This window comes from Octodon degus, unplaced genomic scaffold, assembly GCF_000260255.1.
Source record: "Octodon degus isolate 3935 unplaced genomic scaffold, OctDeg1.0 scaffold00007, whole genome shotgun sequence".
Lineage (NCBI taxonomy): Eukaryota > Metazoa > Chordata > Mammalia > Rodentia > Octodontidae > Octodon > Octodon degus.
In genome coordinates, this window is record NW_004524583.1 from 26,424,509 (window position 1) to 26,444,842 (window position 20,334).

Sequence of the window (20,334 nt, forward strand, 5' to 3'; positions counted from 1 at the left end):
GGAGGTCTGGTCAGGCTAGGAGGGTCACTGCGGACAGTAAGAGTGTATTTCTGTCTCTGCACCCCCCCATGTGTGTGAGCTGGGCTGTCTGCCTCCCCTTCCCCATGGACAAAATCCATTAACACTGAACCAAAAGGATACCTCCTCAATTGGCTCTGTTGGGTAATTTTTCTCAGCAATAGGAAAAGCTAACAAGGAGTCACTGATTTTTGCTTTTTTCCTTTATTATTGTGAGGAGTTTAAAGATTCTTTAATTTTTTATTTTTATTAATTTATTTATTTGGCAGAACCGGGCATTGAACTCATTACCCTTGTGCTTGCCAGACAAGCACTTATTCTACTGAGCCATCTCCCTGGCCCAAGATTCTTGATCTATAAAGTAAAACAAAACGAGCAAAGAACCAACGGTTAGGGCCAAAGTCAATTATTACATATGGGCTGGGGTACAGTTCAGTAGTGGAATGTTTGCTTGTTTAACATGTGTGAGGCCCTGAGTTTGTTCCCCAGTACCATACACAAGCATAAGGATGTATGTCAGAGTGCTATGTTAAAGGACAAGAACAAGTGTTACTACCTGAAAACCAAGCATACATAGTTTATAGGGTTCATGCTGATACTCCACTCAACTGTCACCTTTGGGTATTGCTAGACTTTGAACACCTGTGTAGCTTAAACAGCAAATCATTATACTTGAAATGCTACCTATAATACAACTTTATTTTTTTATTTTTTTGGTGGTACCAGGGATCAAACTCGGGACCTTCAGCTTGCACTAGGCAGGCACTCTTGTCACTGAGCTATCTCCTTGACCCTTGATACAACTTTTTTTTTTTTTTTTTTGGCGGTACTGGGGATTGAACTCATGATCCGGAACTCGCCAGGCAAGCACTTATTCTACTGAGCTATCTCCCCAGCCCTTGATACAACTTTAAATTAGTATTACAACTAAATTTTCAGACAGAAGACCAGTATGCCTAAGCTAGCCTATGGTCAGTTCTATATTTCTCCGAAGTTCCAAAGTATGACTAATACATAAATCATCTATAACTGTGCTCCAGTGTAACTATTCTTAAATTTCTATCACTATAGCTAATAACTTCAAAAATCAGATGGCACACACCTATAATCCCAGCCCCTGGGGTTGAAGTAGGGGAACTGCTGAGGGTTCCAGGCCAGCCTGGGCTACACAGTGAGAGTTCAATGATAGGCTGAACTACATAGTGACACCCATGTCTCAAAAGAAAACAACAAAGCCTGATTCTAAATCCTAACTTTGAGCAGCTAAGCCAATTATAGCTACTGTAGATGCTGTGTAATACCCCATAAATGTAAAACTAAGCTATACCTAGCTCCATACAGCTCTTAGAAAAAGAATTATGTATTGATGTAATATATACACAAGATTAAGCTAGATACAGGTAGATTTACACTTTAACATAAAATTTATTGTAAAACTAAGATTACCTTATTACTCCAGAAGTCATCTTGAGCCTGCTACCTAAAAAAAAAGAAAAAAAAGTTTAAAAAAGTTTTGCTTTCACTGCTCCACATAAAATGAATTTTTAGAGTACAAAAGCACTTATCTGGTAAGAATCATCCATTTGCTTGTATTTCTACCACAAATGCCTGCTAAAAAATAGTGACAGGTCATCAGTCCATTTAACTGAACCATTAAAAACTTCATAGACACATAACAAATTAAGGTTAAAATGAATTGTCATTTTATGCTGATAAAAATGCCCATGTAAAACACTAACTTTTACTATTTATTTATGTGTATGTGGTCTTGTTTCTCAGTAGTGGGCACTGAATCCAGAACCTCTGCACACAGCAACATCCCCAGCCATTTTTAGTTTTTTGAGACTGTCTTGCTAACAAGCCAAGACTGGGCTGAAATTTGTGATCATCCTGCCTTAGTCTCCAGAGTTGCTGGGATTGTAGGCTTAGCTAAATACTGAATTTCTTATCTTTAGAAATGCAATTCAAGCTGGGCATGGTAGCCCACACCTATAATCCCAGCACTTGGGGAGGCAGAGGCAGGAGGATCACTGTGAGCTGGAGCAGCCTGGGATACAAAGTGAGCTCAAGGCCAGCCAGGACTGCATAGTGAGACCCTGTCTCAAAAAAGATAAAGAAAACAGGAAACAGAAAGGAATTGAATGAAACGACGAGAAGGAGCCAGGCAGGCAATCTGGACTAAACAATTCTAGAATGTGGGGGCTGCGGTGATGGCTCAGTGGAATAAGCGCTTCCTTGACATGCACAAGGGCCACAGTTCAATCCCCGGTTCCACCAAAAAAAAAAAAAATCTAAAATGTGAACAAATGACTGCAATCACTTACAACCCTTGAGACTAATATGGATGTTTCCCTTATACATATTAACCAGAATAAAATACACTTTTAAGAACTCTGGTTCAACAATGTACTGATCTGAGTCTTAAATTCATTGATTTTATTTTGGCTTCTTGAGACAGTAACAAACTCACGGTGAGCCTCCTGCCTCAGCTTCCTGAGTGCTGGGATTACAGACAATGCACTGCCACACTTAGTTGAAGATTTTTACATTAAGGGGAGTATGACTTTTATCATCTAAACAGATCTGGAAAACTGAAGCTCATAAGATATGATACTTGGTAACGTGCATGCTTTGAAACTTTCACATTTGTTACTTTACACATCTTGATGCAAAAATGTTTGAGGCCTCATTGGCCTGGTGCTTGATGTGCAAGCTTGAACTTACTTAGCATCAATGGCCTACCATGATGTGCTGCACCTTCCAGCCCAAACAACTCACTTGGTCCTCATTTTTTGGTAGTGGAACCAATTCTGAGTTATCACTGTATAAACAAGGGCATCAATTATTGCATTTCATGGAGTAAGATTCTTCTTGCTAAAAATATTTAGGACTTACCTCACAACACCCATGACAGTTTAGGAAAACTTAACACTAATTAATACAAGGGTATTTATAATTGAGAGGTTTCATGTGTGTATCTTTTGTCACTGTGTGACTTCATACACATCACCCATTATCTTATTAAATGAAGATTACATGTTACTAAAAATGGCAACATAAGTGGAAATTTAAGCATTGATGATTGAACTCAGGACCTTGCCCTAAGGAACATCCCCAGTCTCCCTTTTCAAAACTCTGAGAGAAAACTAAAGTGATCAGATGACTCAGAGTTAAGGAGGCCAATTCTCTTCAATGTGGTTTACAGACTCAACAGAAACATAATCAGTTTCCCAAGTGGTTTCTTCTATGGGAGGTAAGAAACCAATGACCTGCTTCTAAAATTTACACTGGAACTAAAAAATTAAAAACTCAAAACACTGTTAAGACCTACTATGCAGTTTATGCAAGAAAAGTTTTTCTATGCTGGATCAAAACCAAGACCATGAAGATGCTAGCTCAACCACTGAGCTTACACTTAGTCCTCCAAATACTGAACAAGCAGCCATGCTTTGGTTGTCAGTGTGGGAACTTTCAAACCTGGGATTGGTGGTATTTTGATGAGAAAAAAGTATTTCGGTGCTCAGTTATAAATTGAGAATTTTACAAAATTTTTTAGTTTTAATGAAACCATTTCATGAGCTATAGCATGAAATCATTTTTATGCCCAGGAAAATGTGAAACAATAGTACAATGTTTAGATGGATATACACGGCTTGGGGAGATGGCTCAGTGGAATAAGCACTTCCCTGGCAAGTGCAAGGGCCTGAGTTCAATCCCCGGTTCTGCCAAAAAACAAACAAAATAGATGGATATACTCAAGAGAATAAAATCTTCAACCTCATTTTTATGTTACAAAAATTAATTCCCTAAAAGTGATGAGACCAATAATGTAAATCAAAATACAAAACAACTTATAAAAAACATTAGGCAAAAAAATTAGGCCAGGCACACTGGTGCATGCCTGTAATCCCAGCACTTGGGAGGATGAACCTAGCCTGGGCTACATAGCAAGACCCTGTCTCAAAAGAAATAAAACAAAACAAAACTTTACTGTTTCTTATTTTATTGCAAAATTAAGATAGTGCTGTCAAAATATAAAACTTCCAGGGAGCAAATAGATCTGTTGCTGGTTTTAAGAAAGTTTTTAGCTGGCCTAGTGGTACACAACTATAATCCCAGCACTTAGAAGGCTAAGGTAGGGGGATTGCTGCAAATTCAAGGCTGGCCTGGGCTACAAAGTGAGCTCAAGGTCAGTCTGAACTGCAGTCGGACCCCGTCTCAAAAAAAAAAAAAAAAGTTCTTAATACTATACGCATAATTAAGAAAAGGGACACAATGTCACCAAAATTTTAAAAAAATTTGTTCTAAATGCTGTTAAGAGAGTAACAAGAAGGAAAATACTTGCAAATTCCATCTCTGACAAAGGTCTTGTGTCTAGAATAATGTACATAGGGCATACAAAATTAAACAGTACATAACAACCCAGTTTTTCAAAATGGGCAAAACAGCCGGGCATGGTGGTGCACACTTACAATTCCAGCACTCGGGAAGCTGGGGCTCAGGGACTGCCATGAAATCACGGCCCACCAGCACTATATAAGCTTCGTGTTTAAAAAAAGAAAAAAAAAAAGGAAAAGTGAAACCATACAATTCACTAAGAAAGATACACAGATGGAAAAAAATATATGTCAAAGGACACTCATCACTCAGTATTTGTTAGAGATACACACATTTATAGTGAGAGGCTACTCATCTTTCCAAAGACACACCGGAGAGACTGACCCCTCCCCGCACTGGTGAGCACGAGGAGCAACGGCGGCGCGTCACTCACTGCACACAAGGTGCAGGCAGTACAGCTGCCCTGGAAGGCAGTCTGGCAGTTTCTTCTCAAGTTTACACACCACTAGCATACTTCAGGTGTTCATCGCAGACTTCACTGCTGTTGGAATCACAGGTGTGCGCTTCATTTCACTTCAGAAAGCTTAGGCTGTACGGTTCACACACTGTGTACATCTCCAACATGGGACGTCTTGGAATGGCCAAACTACAGACCAGTGATTCTAGAGGGTGCAAAAAAGAAATTAAGCACAAGGCAATTTTTACTGTGATGCAAAGGTCATGTACTGGTTGGACTTCATCATAAAAATGTGTCTAAGTCAAAATTCACAGGAAATGTACATAAACAGAATTTCCCTGTATTTACGTTACAACAGACCATGCTTTATTTTTCGCCTTTTTGAGACTGCCTTACGCAGTGCAGTGCAGGCTGGCCTTGAGCTCACTTTGTAGCCTAAGAACTCACAAAAATCCTGCTGCCTCGGCCTCCCAAGTGCTGGATTAGAGGCATGTGCCACCATACTCAGCTTATTAAACCATACTTGAAATGCCAGGCATTATCCATTTAATTCAAGTGAGCACTGAGCACATTCGTGTGTGCCAGCTGGGAGCCTTTCGGTTGCACCGCTTGAAGGCCACTGTGTACACCCATTCTTTACGTTATACAATTTGAGTAAAGGGGCAATTTTTGGGGGAGTGAGCTCCAATTTTAATTAAAAAATGTATCCATTTTTGTACTCTACATCAGTGCCCAAGAACCCTTGCCTATTGAGAACTACTGAGAGGAAACAAAAAATAGGAAATACGCCCTTTAGCTTACACAATACTTTCAATGTAGTTGAACTAATTAAGTAGCATGTGAGGGCCGGCAAGACAGCTCAGCGGTCTAGAGCACCTGCTTAGGCAAAACTTAGGCAGACGCAGAGGACCACGCTTTGATCCCTGGTACCACATATCACGCCAGGCCCCCCTCAGGGCAGGCAGAGCCAGCCCAAAAAAAAAATCAGCAGTACATGAATATGCACCTCTATATTTAAAACACTGGCACATTAAAAGGGAGGTTCCTTCTTTGACACCCCACCCAGTCGAGGTGTAAACACTGTACTATGTGTTTCCTTCCGGCACACATAACATCTCTTTAAGTGAACGCAAGTGTAGTATGACTCATCTGTAGACTGGTGAAGAGCAAGCTTCCTTCACATGCTGAGCTGACCTCTGAAGTGTGTGATCTGTACTATTTGTCCCTCTTAGGGGAAACCCGAAAGGATTCAAAGTCAAACATGATATGGGAGTAGTATTCTAAGAAAGCACTAAGGAAATACAGAAAAGTGAGTAAGGAAAATGATGTATGTAAGAATTAGAGCTATAAAGATGCTAATGTATCTTTGGTAGGTGTGACTGGTTTGAAAGTCAGCAGTAACCTAGTGACAGAGCAGAAATTTCAAGAAACCATTTGGATGTCTACAATGTATCACTATCAAGATGAGGATGGTGAGACAGATCTACTAGACATACACACAGTAGAAACCTACATTTCCATATACTACATATATGCCCTGAACTACCATACGTGTGCTCTGAGAAGCAATTCTGACAAACATGGAACCTAGGACAGTTTCCCAGACATCTGATGCGTGAGCTCTCCAGTAAGTGAACTCAGGATGTCAATAATTTATAGGAAAAAAGGACTGATGTGCCCAAAATATAAACAAAATCAATACAACAAAATGAATAAACTGGGCATGGTGGTACATACCTGGAATCCTAACACCCACAAGGCTGCAGGTGAGTTCAAGGATACTCTGGCCTAGGCAGAAGACCCAGCTTTAAAATAACACACTAGAATTCAGATGATATGGAAATTATGCAATAAATGCTAATCAACTGGCTCAAAGGCCAGCCTATGAATTGTCTAGAGATGTGAACTCATTAGGTCTAAAGTCCGGCCCCTCAGTTTGTTTTTTGAACAAGTAACAGGTGTAATTTTTATGAGCACATTAAAACCTAAAAACAGATTTGGGTACAGTTTAAATGTATTTGGCTAAAGAGAAGAGGGCTGGGTGTGGTAGTTCCCATCAGTAACCCCAGCATTTGGGAGACTGACACAGAAGAATCACCCTGGGTTCTAGGCCAGCCTGAACTACATAGTAAGACCTGGTCTCAGAAAAAAAAAAAAAAAAAAAAGCTGGGGAGCTAGCTCAGTGGCGTAAGCGCCTACCTGGCAAGCACGAGGTTTAAGTGATGATACTTCTCATATAAAGCAAAACAGGATAAAACAGTAGGGAACAGTAGGTATTTAGGAAAAAGCTTTCTACATTTTATGAGAAATACTGTAGGTATTTCAGAAATACATACATAGATGGAAAGAAAACATGTGGTAAATTTACCATAGATGTTTTCAAATACTTACAATTTAGTATCAGCTCTCCAAATACAGCAACTCAAGTATTAGAAGAGAATTTTTCAACATGAAGGTGGACTGAGCCAAGGCCCTAATGAGGAAGAAATTTACTCTTCATTCATGTTCGGGGATTTCTTACTTGACTGAAATATCAAGGGAGAAACAGCTCTGATTAAAAGCAGCCCAAAGTCACTTTGGTTAAAAACAACAACAAATGGAAGAGTGGTTCCACCACTATAAAAAATAGCACAAAGGTTCCCTCAGCAGAAACAGGAGTATGATTCAGGTTTATCATGAAATAATGTTCTACTACACATTTCATTAAAACATATCTGGGAATTCACTTAATAAAACATAACTCATCATTTATAACTATTCTACTTATGATTTTGACAGCAAAAGATTTATCATGCACATGATGCCCCACATTCAGACTGTAGCCAATTTCTATCTGAATTAACATATGACCTTGGCCTGTCTCTGTTGTAAATGGAGCAACGTGGCTGAACACAGTTCTTACAAATTTCCGTAAGAAAAATATACTAGAAGCGAACAGAAATCCTGCCTTCAAAGGCAATGTACTCACGCACAAATTCAACGACATTTCACGTGGGGGCCCTAATGGGAAGTTACAATGTTGGCAAGTCATACGCTAAAAATTTCTAACAGCAAAAAAACGTTTCTCTTCCTTCCTGGCAACCCTGACACAGAGCCAAATGAAGCTTTCTGATAAATGACTTTATGTGGAGACATGTCATTTTTCTCCCCCTTCAGACATTTGGACAGCTTCCAAAGTGAATCTGAGAAGGATCTTTAGCATGAAATGAAAGCTGGCCTACTCTACAATCCATCCTTTCCCTAAATGGAAATGTGACAGAAGTTCACAGCAGCACAGAGAAGCTGGTTTCATGGCGCAAGCTTGTATTTACTGGGGAACAAACAGGTTTTTTTATGACTAAGTAATAAAATGCAGAACTTTCAAGAACACGAGGAAAACAGAAGTCGGCCTTGGTTTACCAAAACCTGGGCAATTTCAAGACCTTAAAGGCAGTATACACAATACACAGAGAAATAAGAAACAAGAAGACGGGCTTTCATTTTGCTAAGCTCCTTCATGTAAAAATTTCCATTGCTGCCCTTGGGAGCAAGATGTAAGCCCGGAGAATTATATAAACACTAGGAGCAGCTTTATGAAAGCATATAGAAACTAAGAAACAACGGATTTTTTTTTTTTAAAGAAACAGTTAAGAACTCTAGTGGATTTTTTTCTTTTGCTTGCTGTTGGATTTGAGGTAACCCTAAACACAAATATATATAATCCCCTAAGTGGGACAGTAGACGAAGCAGAATAAATACAATTCAGCAAACACACAAGCCAAACGCTGAAAAAAAGAAAATAAATCTCTCTCGTGACTACTTTAACTTCCATTCTAAAACCCCGGAAACAATTTAGAGGCCTTTCAGCTATCAACTAATTTGTATCATACTTATTTCAAAATCCCCAGTAAACAAAGCATCAAACAATCGTAAAGATTGAGTTCATTCACTCCCTTGCCCCCAAAAGCAGGCTGAGAGCCATGCAATGTCAGTAAACCAATATTGTGTATCACACTAAATTAAAAAAAATAAATTACAGAAGAATATACTGAAGCATGTTATACAGTATGTAAAACAGAAGTTTTACTACTGTGGAAATGTTCTTGCTTAGGTACTATCTGAAAAAGCTAGGGGCCGGTGAGATGGCTCAGTGGTCTAAAGTACCTACTTGGAACAAGCTTAGCAAAGCACAGGGACTGTGGTTCAATCCCCCAGCACCACATGCCAGCCAGCCCCGCCCCCTGGTGGGCTGAGCTGGCCACACACACACACACACACACACACACATTAAAAAAAAAAAAACAAAAAAACTAAACAACAGAACTCTTGATAAATAGGGGCTGGGGATGTAGCTCAGTGGTACAGTACTCCTCCACCATCTGCAGGCCTTGGTTACCATTCCAGCACCACACACAAAAACCCCAAAAGAACCCTTGGTACAAAAAACAGGAGACAATCCCAGCCCTTGGGAGGCTGAAAACAGGAGGAACACTACAAGTCCGATCTGTGTAGTGAGATCCTGTAGACCCTGTACTAAATACATTAAAAAAAAGAAGAAAGTAAGACAGGTAAAACATTACAGCTTGATAGGACATCAACAACTTTCTTAAGTGCTAAGATGTCTGAGTCAATGTCTAGTGTTATATTTCTTATTTTTAAAGGTTAACAGTTAACCATATAAAGACAAATGGACATAGGAAGTAAAAACAGGAATTGGACTAGAAACTTATTAAACCTTGTAAATACTTTAGCTCCATGAAACTCTCTGAGAGCAAAAATTCACACAATGATGTATCCTGGATCACAGTCACTCAGTAACAGGGTTATGATTACAACATACAACATCTCGTTTTCAAACTTAGTGCTTCTATATTAGGATCCTTATTCAACTCAACATCCTGCTGAGTTATTGTAAAAATTCAGAGAATTTTCCAGCTCAGAGTACCTGCCTCTTTAGCTATTTATATGAGCCTGTTGTTTTAATTCAGTGGTGCCCATTCTTTTTAGCACCAGGATGAGCCTTAGAAACATTTTTTCCCAAAGGCCAGAATGGAGGTATGGTCTAGGGATGATTCAAGCACGTTACATTTACTGTGCACTTCACTGTATTTCCATTACACTGTGCACTTTAATTCTGCTATTATTAGTCTTACATGGAACGTACAACCTAGATCTCTTAAATGTGCAATTCACAGTAGGATTTCTACTCCTGTGGGAATCTAATGTCAGAGCTGATCTGAAAAGGGGTACAACTCAGGCTATGAAGCAAGCAATGGGGAGAAGCAATAAACTGAGACAAGGCTTTGTCTGTCTGCCGTTTACCTTCTGCTATGCAGCCTGGCTAATGGGCCACAGACCCAGACTGGTACCAGTATGTGGCCTGGGGTCAAGGACTCTGTTTTACATCATCTCTCCAGTTCCCATCACTTTCACTTCTTCTAAATCTTAAGGGCAAGCCCCCTGATCAGCATCATAGCATCCAAGCATCAAACAGATGTCCTCACATAATACCTGCATAAAGGCATTTGGTACTGTGATTTAAAACATTCACTTACATAAAGTTGAGAGTCTAAGTTCAACATACTGAGTGAGGTGACCTATATATTCTGTTAATGACAAGAGACATACCCTTAGTCCTTGCTGTATCTCAAGTCTATAATACTAGTAATACGGAAGATCTGTGGAAAACCAAATGCACCAGAAAAACATCCCTTCTAGTGGTTAATTAAACACATCTATTCCAAGAACACATTCTAAAGAAATCCCCAACCTATAGTCAGTCACCCCAGTGCCATATCACCTACATGCACTTGAACTTGACTCATCCTGAAACCTCACATGTCCTCTAAGTGCCTGACAAGGACGTTCTTGGGCATATAAACACTGACAAAGCACACTTTTACTGCCACACTGTCCATCAAATGGCCTTTTAGCTGGCTACGCCTCTTATAATCTTTGACTCTATAAACAAATACTACTAAGTGTCCAGGCCTGTGACACAGTTTAAACTCGTAAAAGTGAACGAGGTAAAGTTCTCTACCTAAAAAGATTTAATTAAATGAAGAACATTAAAGCTAATAAAAAGCTCAAATGGAATACAAAAAGTGGTAGGAGCCATGTAATAGGAAAATGAAGAGATTACCTGTACTTATTCCTATAAAGCTTTCAAGAAAGTTTTTCTTAAAAAGTTTCATTTTTTTTTTTTTCTTTTGGGACTGAACTCAGGACCTTGCTCTTGCCAGGCAGGCATTTAGTCTATTGAGCTATCTCCCCAGCCCAAAAGGTTTCATTCGAACACAAAAGAGGTAAGACACAATTCTAGATGGTTGGGACAACATAAACAAAAACACAGAAAACAGGAAGCTTGTACAGGCAAACAATGAAAGCTGAGCATACATCTCTTTGGTACTTTAAGGGAAGAATGGGGGAAAAGTTAGAAAAAACTGGTATGATCTTCAGGAGGCAAGATCCAAGCGCTTTATTCCTCTCATGGCTCTATGTAAATACAACAGAATCATTTAAAACTCCTGAGATGACACTCAGGTAGTAACACAGGCATACCAATACCACTTAATAACCAAGTGCTTCCTAAATACTTCACATCAGTCTGAGCACTTTACGTATACCAACTCGTGCAATACAAACGCCAACCTTGTCAGGTGAAATCAATTACTGCCATCTTCTAGATGAGGCAGGAAGGATGAGACATGTGCTCTCACCCACCCTTCCTCACAGAAATCCTCTGCTGTATCTAGGTATCTTAAGCTGTAAGTAGTTTCTTTGCCATCTGAATGATTTTTAAAGCTATCATTCCCTTTTTTTGTTTGTTTGTTTGTTTTTGCACTAAGAATTCAACTCACATCCTATCCCCAAATGAAAACCAAAAGCTTAAGTTTTTTGTTGTTTTTTATTAAGGAGAAAGTACAAAGTCCTCCGCTACCACAAATTACGCCGTTGAGTTGTCCACATCTGGGGCAATAGCAAGGGTCAGGCCACCCGAGTGCAACAGCTAAGCCTCGCCCTGAGAACTCTGGCTTCACCATCACGGATGGCCGCTGCCAGCCACGTAGAGCATGGGGCTTTATAAGTGGAGTAGAACCCAAAATAAAAGTACTTGATTATGTGCTGATCCCCAACTGATCATTTAGAAAATCTGCTTTTTTCCTGAAATAAAACCAGAATGTTCTTTGTAAGCCACAGAAAAACCCACTTTTTCTTAAGTCTCAGATGTTTGTGTGTGAGTCAATGGTGGGGAAACAACAGGAGCTTAATAGTTGAAATCAAGTCCTTCCTCTTGAGGAACAACCGAAAGACAGCCCATTCCATGTTCTGATATTTATAAATATTAAGGTATTCCTTATATTTAACATTTAAAATGAAAACCACAAAAACTTGTATGAGCAAAAGAAAAGATAATATGAGGCCAGGAAATAGAGCTTTCTGAAATGAGAAGGGGACCAAGAGACAGACAGGGGGACAAAAGGGGCTAGAGAACTGAGCTGTGTTATGTGCAGGCATCAACTTCTCATGAGGAGCGCAAGCATGACTCACTGAAAACATGTACTGAGAAAAGCAAAACATTAAAAAAGTATCAAAAAAAAAAAAATTACTCAACGCAGGAAGGAGAACATTTCACCCCCATAACTGAACACTTAAAACATATACATTTTATAGAACATCTTCAAAAAGACTTTTTTTTCAACAATGACAATGAAATGTATAACCTCTCTTTCATTTGCCTTATTTTTGTTTTTGTAGTACCAGGGATTGAACTCGGGATCTTGATGCCTGCTTGCCAGGCAAGTGCTTATTCTACTGAGTTATCTCCCCAGCCCTGTCTCCTTCATTTGAGAATCTCATTTTTCTGAACTTATTTTGCTTGCCTACTTTTTTGTTTTAATAAAAACGTAAGCAACCAAGTCAACAATTTCAAGTGAAAACAGAAACATAAGGTCCAGCATACCTTATCCCAATTAATAACTCTGTACAAAATCTGACACAAGAATAGATCCTTGGGGGCTGGGGAGATAGTTCGGCGGTCTAAGTGCCTGCCTGGCAAATGTGTGGACCTAGGTTGATCCTTGACATCGCAAGCTATGCTAGCCCTGGAACACAGCATGGGGGTGCATGCCTATAATCCCAGCGCTGGGGAGGCTGAGACAGGAGGATCACTAGGAGTTTGAGCTACTTAGCAAGACCCTGTGCCAAATTTAAAAAAAAAAAAAAAAAAAAAAAATCAATCCTTGGGCCAGGGAAATAGCTCAGTAGCATAACTGCCTGCCTGGCAAGGGCAAGATCATGAGTTCGATCCCTGACACTCCCTAGTCCCCCAAAACAGAATGTCCTTAATGGACATTCAAAACTCTGAATTTGCATGTTTAAAAAAGGATTTTGGGGCCCAGGAGATGGCTCAGGAGAATAAGCGCTTGCCTGGCAAGCTCAAGGGCCTGAGTTCAATCCGCGGTTCCGCAAAAAAAAAAAAAGCCTTTGGTTTAAAAAAAAAAAGGATTTCACTTTTTATAACAACCAATAGTCTCTCTTGACTTTCAACATCAGTGAATGGTGTTACTTTCCTAAGTAACAGGAGTATTTTGTTTCTTTTCTTTTTTTTTTTTTTTGTATTTAGTACAGGGTCTACAGATCACTACAGATTGGACTCAGTGATCCTCCTGTTTTTCAGCCTCCCAAGCGCTGGGATTACAGGCACGTGCCACCATGACCAGTTTCAATTATAGTCCCAGCACGCCCCTGGGAGGGGGGAGCAGCATGGCAGGCCCAGGGTTGAACCCCTGGCCCCCGTGTCTGCCTAAGCAGGCGCTTTAATCCGCTGAGCTACCTGGCTGGCCCGTTTCTTGCTTTTGTACTTTATCATCAGTTAGCAATCAAATGTCAACTCTTCCGCCTCCATCAGCTCTTCACTACTTACCTACCCCTCTCTCTCTAGCTCCTACTTCAGTTTCCTCTCACACTGACATCACTTCAACAGCACCGTGTCTTCCCATCTTCACTTCCTGAGTCACTGCTTAGTCACAATGAATGCTCTTTACAGCATTTTCTAACAATATACTTTATGTATGTTATAACCCTTTTACCAAAAGTAACTAAAGTTAAAGGGAAGTCTATATGGAAAAATATATGCAGCAAATTAAAACCAAGTATTATGCAAGAAACAAGCAACAAAATATCAAGAGCTAATGCTTAGAGGGCTTAGAGATCTTGTATAAGAGCAAGTAAAATATACAGAAAAAGGTCCCATCTTACTTAACAGCTTTTTTCTTTTTTCAGAACCAGAAATTGAACTCAGGACCCTGCACTTGCCAGGCAGGCACTTTTGCCACTGAGCTATAGATCCCCAGCCCCAACAGGAGCTACTCTGAACCTATTTTTGCACTACTAAATTAGCAAAAGATAATATTGTATAACAATATTGGGAAAGGTAATAATATAAACTTGGAAGACAACGAGGGGGCTGGGGAGATGGCTCAGTGGAATAAGCGCTTCCCTGGCAAGCGCAAGGGCCTGAGTTCAATCCCCAGTTCCGCAAAAAAAAAAAACAAACAAAACAAAACACAAAACATGCCCATGTTTCAAGAAAAATGTTTCATAAAAATGCTCATACCATCTTTAAAGCAATCATAAAAGAACATTCCAAAGCAAAAGCTACTTCAAGGAAGCAGGTAATTATAGCACAAAATCGCTATCTAGACACCTACATGGTCAAGCAATTGCAAAAGTTAAAGAAAGAAACATGGGCTATTATGGGACTGGCCCACTGTCTGCAATCGTAGCATTTGGAGACTGAGACCGGAGGACTGGGGCGAGTTCAAGGCAGCCTGGGCTGCACTCTGAGCACAAGGGCTACCTGAACTACATAGTGAGGCCCTATCTCAAGAGGCAAAACGAAGATGTGATATGTTCCACTATTAAAATTATTACGGAGATTTCACATTCTCACTAAAAAATCCACTTGATGACTAAAAACAAAGAATACCCTTGTGCACAAGGAAATCTGAAAAATGTGTTAGGATACGATTACAGGTGATAGGGGTTGGGAAGATAGCTCAGCAGTCTAAGCACCTGCCTGGCAAGTGTAAGGACGCAGTGCAGGCCTCAGAATGCCGGGTGTGCTACACACCTATAATCCCAGTGCTGGGGAGGCTAAGACAGGGTCACTACAAATCCAAGCTGCATAGCGAGACCCTGTACCAAATAAATAAATTTTTTTAAAAAAGATTATAAATGATGCCTGAGCATAATCCTAGCACTTGCTAAGACAGGAAGACTGCTGAGCTCAAGGCCAGCCTGGACTACAAAGTTGAAGGCCCACCTAAACTAGTGATATCTAGTCTCAAAAAAAAACCACCCTCTCCCCCCCAAAAAAAAGGTGGGCATGGGTATAGCTTAGCAGTGCAGCACATGCCTGGCAAGCACAAGGTCCTGAGTTCAATTCCTGGTACCCACCCCCATAAAAATATGGATTTTCATTTTTATATTTAATGATTTATAAAAGTCCAAAAATAAAAATAATTTTTACTCATGCCCCAGTTTTCAAAGCGCTCTAGAAACCTTACAGAACACAAATTGCCCACAGGATTCTGATGCACAGTGAATCCCAGCAGGGTTGATGCGACAAGCCCCATTCTACTCCCAACCTAATCTGCGGCCTGTCCTCCCTTCCTAATTTGTTTATTGCCTGGAAGTTTTCCTTATCTAATCATACTCTTGTTCAAAATCCTCCATCTGATTTACCTCTTCTTTCCTAATTGTACAGTTCACACCTCATTATCCTTAAAGAGCCTTTAATGACTATTTAAAGCACTGTTTATTTTAGTGTAGAGAAGCTCCAGTGGCACAATCAGCACGCAGTACTTTTTTAGTCTTCAAAGTTACCAAAATGCTTAATCTTTTGAAATAACTACTTGAATTAATGTGGAAGAAAACCATGATGAGTCAGGGTAGCTGTAAAATCAGCAGTGAAATTTAAAAAGACAAAAGACCATATAGATTACAAACTATGCTTTGAGTACAAGTGAATTATGTAACCTTAAAAAAAACATGTATTTAGGAAAGGGGCTACATTCAATATAAATAATGTTACACTTTACAACATATAGTGATACTTCCAGAAATAGTGATGCAATTAAATAAATTCTATCATTTTCCAGAAGTTACACTTATACATAGTGTAACATAGCCAATAATGATTAAGAACAAATAAATTTACATACCAGAAATTTTCAACAAAGAAAGCATATCCACATCTTTACAACTGGAACATCGCGCCTCATTTTCTCACAAAATCAGTCTTATTCTGAAAGAAACAGATGTCTTTTACTTTGATAGTTATTGCTTAGATACTCAGAACATGTATTGTTGTAACAAATTATTTTTTGCTTTTTGCTCCTAAGCACTCTTACTGGTATAATCTCTTTTTGTCACTTTATAAAACATTTTTAATCATCTACTTATACACAGCTCAGACTTGCAGCGTTCCTCCTGTCTCAGCCTACCCAGGGCAGACATTACAGGTGTGCGTGACCATGCTTGGTTTTGGTGGCTGGCACGGCGCACGGCATGCAGTACCTGGCTTCAACCCCAGGTCCTTCCACTTGCCAGAGAGGAGCTTAAACCCGCGGCCCCCCCAGCGATCTCCCCAGCCTTCTTTATGCCACTTTTACAAAATGAAAAAAGGAAAAAAAGAAAAAAGCTTATCATGGTATTGAATAATAACATTAAGCACTAAAAAATTCGAAAACAAGTCAGATACACTGGTGCACCCACAGGAAGTAAGGCAGAACTGCTTCATTCCAGGCCAGTCAGATGAACAGTCAGGATCCCATCTCAAGAAAATAAAAACAAAACAGAAAAATCAGAAATGGGAATCAGAAAGGGCAATCAAATCCATAGAGATGTTCTGACTTTGAGATTTTACCAGAAGTGCCACACAGACTTTATGCCATACGTAATTATACACAGCACATTTGAACTTTTGTTGTTGTTTCGTGGTCAGCTCACGCCACCAGAAGAGCGGGGCTGGGGTGGCATGTAGTGCCAGGGATCAAACCATGGTCCCTGCAAGCTTGCCTAAGCAGGTGCTTTAGATCACTGAGCTAGCTCACCGGCTCCAATACATCTGAACTTTGAACAAAATATCCTTTCAAAATAGTTTCATGTTACAGAAATATTAAAAATTTGACATTTTTTAAAAAATTTATTTAGTACAGGGCCTCGCTATGCTACCCAGCTCAGACTAGTAGTAATCCTCCCAGGTTGGACTCAAACTCTCAGCGATCCTCCTGCCTCATTCTCCTGAGCATCGGGATTACACACATGCTCCACCATGCCTGGCAAAAGAAAAGCTTTCTGAGGTACAACTGCACATGTGCACTTCTGGAGATTTATTCCAAAAGGAGTAAGTACGGATGTGAAGAAAGATTTAGATGCCTAGCACAGTAAGAGCCAATGATACTAGCTCTTAGGCATACTATTTTGCAAAGTATGTCTAAAGGATATTCACTGACCAGGGGGGCCTGGCTCTAGTTCAGTCCTTTAAGTGGCTGCTTCCACAAAGCTGTCAGCCTCAGGTTGCTGGAGTTCGAACCTCACAACTCTCCCGCTGGCCAAAAGTGCCCTGAAGGCATTCGAGGAACCAAAAAAAAAAAAAAAAAAAACCTTATTCCATTTGGGCTGGTGAGATGGCTCAGTGGTCTAAAGCACCTACTTAGAACAAGCTTAGCAAAGGAAAGGGACCGCGGTTCAATCCCCCAGCACCACATGCCAGCCAGCCCCGCCCCCTGGTGGGCTGAGCTGGCCACCCACACACACACACACACACACACACACACACACATAAATAAATAAATAAATAAAATTTAAAAAAAAAAGGATATTCACTGACCTATTGTTGCCATTATAAAAAAAAGACAGGTCTTATAAATAAATTATGGTACAACTACTCTACATAACACCATGAAGGCATGAAAAATGCTTTATAGACAAAGTATTTCTGATGTTCTCCCAGGGGTTTCTGTAATGGAAAAATGGGGAACAAAATGAGTAAATTAAATTTTCAAAAACAAAATCACACAAAAAAGGCCTTCTGGGGCCGGGGAAATGGTTCAGTAGAATAAGCGCTTGCCTGGCAAGCGCAAGAACCTGAGTTCAATCCCCGGTCCTGCCCCCCCAAAAAGGGCCTTCTGTACACTGTTCCTTATTACCCAGTTGGATCAGATGACATCAGTTTAAGGTTGGGTAGTGCAATTATGGGTGATGGCCATCTGGGAAGTTCAGCGGCAGTATGCTGTTTCATAGCTTCCTCTTTTAAAACTGCTTCACTCCTAAACACTCTTACAGATAAAACTCTGTATGAGGAATTTTTTTACTTAGGATAGAATTGTGAAATAATTCATAACGCTTCATATTAAAAGCACTAAATGCTTAAAAGTTGCAAAGTGAAGCTGGATATGGCGAAGCGTAACAGTGAGTCCCAGCACTCTGCAGACAGAGGCAGGAGGGTCTCCTCGGGTTTGACACCAACCTGAGCTACATCGTGAGTTGAAGGTCCGTCTAAACTTCATAGCAAGATTTATCTTTAAAAAAAAAAAAAAAGCAAAACCACATGAATGGGTAAACACATACACAAGTAGGCCCTAACTGCAGAACTGCATTCTAAAAGATCACATCAGAAAGCTGAACAGATTCACTGGAACCCTGGCCAACCCAAACATCTTTCAACCACCATTCTTCCACTCTACTATTTATTTACTGGCCCACAGAAAACTTGCTGGCCGTTCTTCCCAATCCTAGAGATTCTTGGAGACATTACAACTCACCCGCTTGAGGGACTGTCGCTAAGATGTTCTTTCTATTCTTCAGTACAACCGTCACAACTGCTCGATCTCACTATGTTTCAACCTCCCCAAACACAGCAAAGGGACTCAAAATAAAGGCACCGACGCCAAACACCTCTCCAGATGGGACTCATTCATTCCCTGCAAATCCCGCCGCATGTTTCTCGTTGAAAATCTCCGCGAGAGCGAGGAAAATATTCCCTCTGCTTCAGTGAAGGACAACTTCTCGCTCGGGAAACGCAGTGCGCGGGGATCGTCAACAGTCACCCCTCGACGACTTTACCGCAGCGAACAATCAGCTTTCCACAGCCGCCAGGGGCAGGAGCCCGGCGAGCGGCGCGCGCCGCGAAGGCCCCCGAGGACGCCGGCCTCGGCCTCGCCGCGCGCACCACGAGGGTCCGCGGCCGCCCACCGGACAGCGACGACGCCAGCCTCGCGCCCGCCGCGGAGAGGAAGCCTCGCCCCTTCCTTCCCGCCCCCATCCCCACCCCGCCGCCGGGAGCCTTTTTTTTTACCAGGCCTGCAGGCGGCGCCTCCACTTCCGGTGCCGAAGCCTCCAGAGCAGCGCCCCCCCACCCGTCAGTCGAACACAGCCTCCGATCGACCTTCCCGACAGCTCCGCGACTCTTCTGAACTTCACGAGGTGCTGGACTGGAGCAAGCTGTGGATGGATTCCGCACTAAGATAGATCGGCCGGACAACGACTCGGCTTCCTTCATGCTAGAAATATAATATGCGGTAGAGCTGCGGCCACCGCTGCCGGGACAAAATGGCGCCGAGAAGCCGCGTTAGCGCAGGCGCCGTGGAGGGACTCTCGCCCCGCCCCCGTGTAAGCCCCTGGCCGTGGTTCTGGGTTCCGTCTCCATGGGACACTCCACCGCCAATCTTCGTGCCGGAATACTCTTCCTGACCCTACAGTGGACCAATCAGTGTTTAGTCGAGCATATCCGGAGTCGTCTCCACCAATGACGTCTCAGGATTTGCTTACTCAATCTCTGATTCTCCAATAACGTTACTCTTCCGATACAGCCAATCACAAGTGGAAAATGTCCTACCTGCTGTTTCTTGCACCAATCCGTGAAGTTTGACAGCCACATCCAATGAGAACGGTAGGGAGTGAGCTCCAATCGGAAGCCCTTGGGCGTCATGATCAGCCAATGGTAGTTCGTGTAGAAGCGAGTCTGCTCAACAGCTTGTTATTTGGTGGATTGTGGCAGTAAATCGGGGCGAGTGGGGAACCCAGTGCTGGGACTGCCGCCGCGGCCGGGAGTGGGGCTACCAGGACGGGGGGCCTCGGCGGCCCGAGGGGCGTAGGACGCAAGGGCTGACAACGCACTCCTCGTCCGCGGCCGGTAGGAGGGGAGAGGACAGGCGGGCGGTCCTGAATGGGCGAGGCGGCTGCAGCAGCTGCTCCTGCGCCCGGGATCCCGGTGCAGTTGGGGCTCGGCGGCGAAGAGAGGGCTGCAGGGTGCGCGGGGACCGGCGGGCAGGAGCCGCGGCGGCCGCCGCTCCCGGCCCGGAAGATGGTTGTGGAGCTGGCCGCGCCGCCAAGTTTGCTTCCGAGCGGGGATCTTGTGCCCAACTCCGCGGCGCCGTCCGCAGCGGGACCCGGGCCGGGCTGCGCCGCCGCTGCCGCTCCGCGCTTCACAAAAAGTTGAGCGGGGCGGGAGGCGGCGGCCGGGACGCGTCCCC

The 20,334-nt window shown here is 42.0% G+C and overlaps 1 protein-coding gene, 1 long non-coding RNA gene and 1 other non-coding gene across 5 annotated transcripts in view; 1 reads left to right on the top strand and 2 right to left on the bottom strand.

Moving 5' to 3' along the window:
- Positions 1–860: 860 nt before the first annotated feature.
- On the bottom strand, positions 861–19,428 carry LOC111812524. Of its 3 annotated transcripts, XR_002818013.1 has the most exons (6): positions 19,158–19,428; positions 16,574–16,632; positions 16,021–16,103; positions 7,205–7,338; positions 2,761–2,839; positions 861–1,626 (listed from the first exon to the last, which is right to left on the bottom strand). It is a non-coding gene; the product is annotated as an uncharacterized LOC111812524 (long non-coding RNA). The 3 variants fall into 3 exon arrangements; XR_002818012.1 differs by lacking the exon at positions 2,761–2,839; XR_002818014.1 differs by lacking the exons at positions 2,761–2,839; positions 16,574–16,632.
- Positions 11,706–11,867, bottom strand: LOC111813364. Its single transcript, XR_002818649.1, has one exon. It is a non-coding gene; the product is annotated as a U1 spliceosomal RNA (small nuclear RNA).
- Positions 19,429–19,860: 432 nt separating the features above from the next.
- Arid4a (AT-rich interaction domain 4A) overlaps positions 19,861–20,334 on the top strand; it is an 85,738-nt gene continuing 85,264 nt past the window's right edge. The window contains exon 1 of the mRNA XM_023701673.1: positions 19,861–19,994. The gene's annotated coding sequence lies outside the window, so the exon portion shown is untranslated. The remainder of the gene's footprint in view (positions 19,995–20,334) is intronic.